Genomic DNA, 7,606 nt, shown 5'->3' on the forward strand with positions numbered 1-7,606 from the left:
GTTTTTACTTTCTAGTTAACAAAATGTCGATTCCCGTGAAGGAAAAATTGTGAATTCCGCCAATATGTTTGCCATCTTAATTCATTCATGTGTGCGGCATTTCTCGCTACTGATGTTTTCTCTGACGGTAGATTCTCTTTCGCTCTCTGGTTTGTTGTATGAAATGCCAGCTGTGGAAGAATTAAGCAAAATGCTCACAGCTGAATTTGGTTCACTTTGCATAGCAACAGAGACATCGCGTTTTTTAGCGAGAGAAAGTCATATGTGAATTTGGCTTTTGTGATCCAGGTTGAAATTTCATGTGTTTGAAATCTAATTGAGTTTTTTGCTGCTATGAATTTCTCAACCCTGGTTGGCATCACTATCACTTGCAGGCTTTTACGTTAGTATTGCCAGAACCTATAGTAAAAGAGTTCTTTAAGAATTGTCATGTTGAATAACATACAGGACAGTCCATTCCCCTGCAGCAACCCTCTGCGCGAATCGAAAAGACTCGAGAGTGCCCTCAAAACACGCACGTAACACACGACTCGCTCCAGGGTAGCTTAGATCAGTTGCGTCAGTTTGTGCGGAAAACCGTTCTAGTGCATTATCTGCCATAGCTGTTCGCGCTCGACTATATCGTATGCTGCCTTCAAGTCCACGAAAATATGTTGCGTGGGCACGGTGTATTCTCGACATTTCTGGAGGATTTGTCGGAGAGCAAAAATTTGATCCGCAGTAAATCTTTTTCTGATCAGTTCCGAGTACCCTTTAATGTAGTATTCATTCTACTATGTAGCATTTTTCTTGAGCAAATCCAATAAACTGCCGCTTCTGCGGGTAGTCATAAAAAATCAGCGCAGTCTGTTTGCACAACTTGCTTACCTAAATGATACCGCTGCTGCTGGAGCGGAACAGCACAGGTAATTATTATGTTTTCCACATCGCTGTCTGTTTCGTTCGAAGCGAGTGAGCGAGTCGGAAAAGTCCAATTCCCAGCGCAATCGGTACCGGAAACCGGTACGTTCGATCGGACTTTTGAGCACTGCGTTGAATCTGTTCGAGCCGAACCGAGCCGGCGCGACGGAGGAAAAGAGAACCGGTTAATGAAATGAGTGCGTCCGGGGTGTATCCTCCCGTCCCGATGATGCCATCAACATCGTTCGGATGATCGTTAAAATGAAAAGTTTAATTTATTTTTATGATCGTGTGCATATTTTTGTTCCCGTCGCCGCTGCTGCTGTGCGTTGTGGGCCATGCTGTACCTATCTATAGGTTTATAGTTACGGAACGGACTGCGGAACTTAGTTTGCGCTTGCTGTCGCAAGGACACCAAATACGTGTTGGGGTTAGGGGAGGTAAGAACCGGGAGAGAGAGAGTGAAAGAAGAAGGTGCTTTTATTAATGGAATACTAACCGGACGGGACGGAGGAATTTTGCAGTTTTGTGGTTGAGCGTGGAATCCGAACAATGTACAGTACAGTTGGTACGAAAGTTTCGGGAGTCTTTTATTTCCGGCTGGTAACAGCTGGTGCCGCTCGGTCGAATGTGGACTTGATTGTTAAATATGCGGTCAGTCGGATAGGGAGCAACTTTTTTGTATTCCCGTCATTCACAGAACACACTCTAAAAAAATTGCTATCAAATTTTAGTGCGTACTTCAAATTTGTTTGCCCTTAAATCTAGTTTATCAAATAAATTCTAATACACCATCACTTTTCACGACACTTAATACGATTGACACCCTAACAAATTATTGCGGCCATAAATTTCCCCCCCCCCCAGCAGCTTCCCCGGTCGCCGCTATCGTGCCAACAAAATTAATGGTGGCAATAAGGATAAAACGAATCAGATCTCACCATCTCGATAATGAGAGCCCAATAAAGCGCGCACCCATTTTTGTTCCACCAGCCAGCAGCGTGTTTTGGCAATTTACAAAAACGGCGAATTTTCACTGGGCAATGAAGCAACCGCCGTCCGAACCCGAGCCCGAGTCCCGAATTCCCAAGAAAAACTTTTTATCGCTTTTCTCTCTCTCTCTCTGATTTTTGTTGTTGTACGAGTTTCCTATCCCGTTTCGATTTGTTATTAAATTTATAAGGGATGGCAACTAAGGGTTGTTTCGAAACCGCTTACTCTAGCCACGAATCTCTTTTATGATTATATCGAACAGTTTTTCTTTTTCTAGTTTTCTTTGCTCGTTCTACTTTTATATTCTTATGTTCATCGAACTCCATCAGTGCGGGTTTGTTTCCCTGTTCGCACACCCGAGCGGGAGAACGATTCCGCAGGGATCGAGCAAATCTCTCGGTCGGAAAATCGGACGGAAGAATCCGAAACAGATTGAATTCCATGACGGCGAACAGTAGCGCTGAGTGATGTTTTTCATACACAAACTTTAAGAAGTGTTCCTTCGTTTCGTTCCACTTCTTATATATTTCTTTCATTGTGCACACAAAGCATTGTTAGTTACTCAAGTGGACTTAAAAGGCTTGCGTCCAAATCCTGTCGATTGGAAAATTGCAGCTCGCTTTCTTCCATTTATTGAAGCAGTCGGAGGAAATGATTGGTGAAGAGCTTTCGGTCTGCTTCCTTTATCCAATAGGGGACTTTGACTTGCAGGAAACTTCAAGAAGAGTGGAGCGGTGCATTTCAATTTAGTTCAAGTTTTACTTTTTATGTCAGATAATTCGATTTAGATCTCGGAGATTTTATGGGAAATAGTTTTTTCTGCATTGCATTGATGATTGAACTACGTTAATTTATTGTAATAAAATACCCAATATAATAAGGCAATTTGGAAAATGCAAATTAATCTTCTGGCTATAAAAATACTACACCGCATCGGGGCACTCCGGCGAAAGAGCTAAGACGAAGAAGCTCCGGGAAATCCGATATTGTCAACATTTCATTGTTTCATCTTTTGCTTACAGAAGAATCTGAAAACATTGTGAACCATCAAAAGCCCGGAGCCGGTCGTTTCGTTCGTTTTCTTTACAGAGTTTTTCCCCTACGAACTTCAATCAAAAATAAACAAAATCCGTCAACATCATCGTGCCATAAATCAGAATACACAGCCAGCATCGCCTCCCGCCTCTCGCTTAGAGCCAAACAACGAAACCCACTCGAGGAGACAACCTTTTATCCCCTTCATCACCGGTCGTTAGTCGTCAGCGTCGTCTCCACCCCACCGGCAACGGTGTGACAGCCTCGATTCGAAGTTACAGGGAAGCTGGGCTTAGCTGGAAAGATGATACCGAAGCGAACCGAGCCGAGTGGAGACGCTGAAAGCACAAGTTCAGGATCCCCATTTGCTCCTGTATTGAGCCACTAAATCGTGAGCTGCGTTGGGGGTTGGGGCGAGAATCCATTCTCGCTTGATTAGGGTGACCGGCCGGGGAAATTGCCGTGAGTAGCCTGACGGCTGGCGGAACCATTCTAACCTTCAAACCGAATACTCATTCTGCCTCCCACGTAAAATAAGGGCAGCTGTTGCTATAACAATGTCACCGGATGGAAGGAAAAAATGATAAACATGACAGTGTCAATAGGTTTTAGCCCTTCCGTGACAGTGCGAAGGTGGTATGATAATATCATAAGACGTGAAATTCTTCTGCACATCACATTGTTAGCCTTCTTCTTGGAGATCTTTCGAAAAGGGAATAATGGTCCAGCTATGGAAGGAATATGATAGACCTTCTCTCTCTCGCACAACTCCGATCCGATAAATGTCAGAACAAATATAGATTGAGCTGAACTGTACTCGAATATCAATCGGCTGGAGTCTCAGCTCAACTTGACGCACACGTCGCGTCGGACGGAAATTTCGACATATTGGCTCCATCGGGGGATTTTGGGATTTTCCTACCGCACCAGCACCACAATAACGGGTTTTATGTTTCCACCGGGAGCGGAAGCTCGTTAGCAGGAACGCACGCTAGGAAATGCTAGGTGGATATTGTTATTTCAATTTGTGTCGAACCGGATTTGTGCTTAGCTAAAGCTAGCTAAAGCAGCGGCAGATTGGAGCTGGGATGGTGCATTACATATAAGCACGTAGGACGTAAATAGACACAACAAACACAAATCCAACCAGCTGATTAGTGATAAGCAGCATTGTTTGAAGTTTTTCACCAATTCCAATGGGCAAAGTTTATTAGGATACTGAAGAATAAATTGGACTGCATTGTTTGTTAAATTATATTACATTGAGTTTTGCATAGTTTAAAGAGTAGGTATACCTGATTTATCATTTAAAATTCAATAAACTCGTAGTCAATTCGATGACCTTTTCAGCTAGAAATACAACAATTAGTGAGAGCCTTAATAAATTTCGAATAAAACTATTGGGTTGACTATATTTGGCAAGTTCAAATTAATTTCTGTCTATCGACGTTTGCCGTAAACAGTTCAATGAACACAGCGGATTTCACTGATATGGACACCATACCACACAGCAGTAGTTTCCCGGATAGAGTACAGCAATAAGTCAATAAGGCAATAAGCAACAAACTGTGCTACAGCCAGATAGCAGAAGAATCAATAATTTATTAATTGTTAGCTACAACAACTGCGGTCCAAGGTTACTTCCTAGGAGTGCAAAGATATTGCGTAAAGGATTGGAATACTATTAGGTTCTGATATTCATCAGAAACCCAGCAACACTCTGGCACAATTATGATTAACTGAGCAATTTTCCAATTTATATGAGAACAATCTAAGCACCATCATTCCAAGATTTGCTTCTATTATGCAATTTACGGTCGGCTTAAAAGACATTTCCGGTTAGAGTTCCTTGCCCACACAGATGATATCCTAATATCCTAATAATATAATAGTCCGAATCTGGTAGAACGACAAACAAACATCAATTTTAGTTCTAACACCATGCCCTTTTGCTAATATATTATATCTGTAGTTTTGTCTTGCAAGGTATGCCATCAAGCTCGGCTAAACGGTCAACCTGAAACTGAAGAATTCACCAGTACACTGGTTTGTTAAGTTAGCTTCGAGCTACGATGCTGGTGTAACAAGACAGTCGTCGTATGCTCAAACCTCGCGAAAGTCGGCAAAGGTTTTAAGGTGTGCCCGTCCTGTCGCGATGATGCCAGTCGGCAGTACAACAAAATATGTTCTCTACAAGGAACCTTTCCGGGACCCTATAATATAAAGTACGCCGTACGAGCAAACAGTTTCTTATGAAAATGTAAATAAATTTTCGTAACATATTCACTGATGGATTACCGATGGATCTAGAGAAAGTTCGTCTCTTGTTGCTCCTAGAGGAAAAAAACGGAAAAGCGCACGGAGAAAAAAGTGAAATTTTGCGCAAAACTTTTCTGCGGCTTACAAAAGAAGAACACTGATAATAAAGCATTTACAAACTGCAGACGTTCTGGAAGTGGCAGAAAATGCCGCCCGTGACCAGAAAACTTATTCAAACCATTTGTTGGTCGCCCGCAACAGCGAAAAATTCAACTTTTCCCTCGTTGCCTGTGTTATTATCGTATTAACTGGGCAAGAAAATATAATAAACTCTTCAATCGTTGTGTGACCCTTAAAAGGACCGATTGTTTGATTATCATAACTCCAGCTTGCAATAAACTTGCACTAACGCACTTAACGTAATTTTCTTTTCGGTAAATTGGAGTACCGAACCGAAGCAGTCACGGCTTGTTGCAACGAACCAACCGGAAAGCCTCAGCAGCTATGCGATCGACGAAGCCGTTTTTTTTTTATTGGGGCAAATATTCGATTACATAAAATACTTAAGAGTAACTATCCTATATCATATTGTGTGTTCAATCACAAGTGGTGACTTTTCAACACTATTAGAATTGCATTATATACTATTATTCTGATTTCTTATGATTTGTTACGACAATTAAGATTATTTAGCAGTAGGGATTACAACCTAAATGTAAGGAAGACGAAGCCGTTTCTGTATGGTCATGAGTCACGACGAAATTCCAGTCCAGGTGGCCAGCTGCAAGTGACGTAGTATAATTCTGGTCATTTTGCTGTAGCGAGCAGCATTTCCTGCCAATTTAAGCACTTTTCGCAGCTAATTATTCCATCACGGCAGCCAGCTCCTGCTTCAATAGTTTCCTTTCCTCAGCAACTGGTGAATACGGCCGACCGGGAACTGCAGACATGCACGACTCTAGCGTGACTTTCGCTTGCCCTTGTTACTTCCTCCTTTGTCGCGTCCAGACATGCCAATAAGATGTTGGCAGTAGCTCAGCTAGCGTTTGAATAATGCTGTTCGCCGGCTTACCTCGTGTTATATACCAGAGACAGCAAGCGACAAGAATCGGTTCCGCCTATTGTTCGTGGTCCGTCATTCCATTATCTACGTAGAAGAAAATGGAGCATTTCAGTTTCAGTCTGAACAAAAGAGCAAAGTTACCAAAGAAAAATTACGCTACGTATTACTGTAGCATTGGTGATGAATAGATTTGTGTTGCTAAAAAAACCAAGTGAAAAGCCCTAAGTTCCAAGTTTCCTGAGTTTTCTCAATTACCGAAAACCGTTCTTTTAAGAACGAACAAATTCTTATATGCAAAAGATGTCACTAAAACTGCTAATACTAACACTGCTTATATGAAGATATAAAAGATTGTTGTTCTCCGATGATCACAATAAAATTTATTGGCCCGGCAATAATTATTAAAACAAAACATTGGGTTTAGTTTTGATGCGTTTTCCTGCGCATTTGTTGCGGTCAATAGTGTTTATATTGGTGTTAACTTGGTTTTAATTGCTATCACTTGTTCACGGCAGACAATTTTTCAATGTGACGATTATTGAAATTAAAGTTGCTGCGGCACCGCTCGTGTTGCCGTTGGTGATACTTCACACTAAGGAATTATCAAGCCTATTAGCAATCAACTAGAAAGGGTCGGATTCGAATTAATTCTTTTGTAACTTTATTATAGTAGAACTAAATGGAAATTTCCATCGACTTTCTTGTTGATTTCTGAATTGTACCAAGACTTGTTCGATAATAATTGGAAATTATTCCAACAAATCACAAAGCGACAATTTCTAGTACGACCGAGTTAGGGTTATTTTCAATTTTTCAATGACGCGCATTGAAAATCAATAGTTTTCTATATTTTCTATATTTTCCAATTCGATTTTTCAATCAATTGGTGTAAATGTCTTGGAAATCTATTGAAATCATTTCCAACAACCAATCACGAAGCGAGAATTCTGGTTAAACACAGGTTTATTATTTTCCATTTTTCAATAGTTAAACATCAAGAATCCATGCTTTTCTTCATTTGGGTCAATTCTTAGAACATTTTCCAATCGATTGGTGTAATAATATTGAAAATCGATCGCGAAACCGCCAAACTATTAGTGTTCAAAACCTGACCCCTTCCGAGAAAGATTTTTTGGGATGACACCCTGTCCCAAACCTTGCCATAAGACGTAGTCCTACGTCAAAAGAAAAACCGCTACACAATGGAGGAGGAGAACGGAAGGTAAAAAGAAAAAATAGTGAAAAAGAAGTAAACGGGAGTCATATTGAAAAAACCAGACAAAAAAGAGAAGGCTAGACAAAAAAGGAAAAAAATAAGGAGAGAAAAGATGAAAAATGAGAAAAAAGAAAGAAAAG

Source organism: Sabethes cyaneus, chromosome 2 (genome assembly GCF_943734655.1).
Source record: "Sabethes cyaneus chromosome 2, idSabCyanKW18_F2, whole genome shotgun sequence".
NCBI classification, from domain to species: Eukaryota; Metazoa; Arthropoda; class Insecta; order Diptera; family Culicidae; genus Sabethes; species Sabethes cyaneus.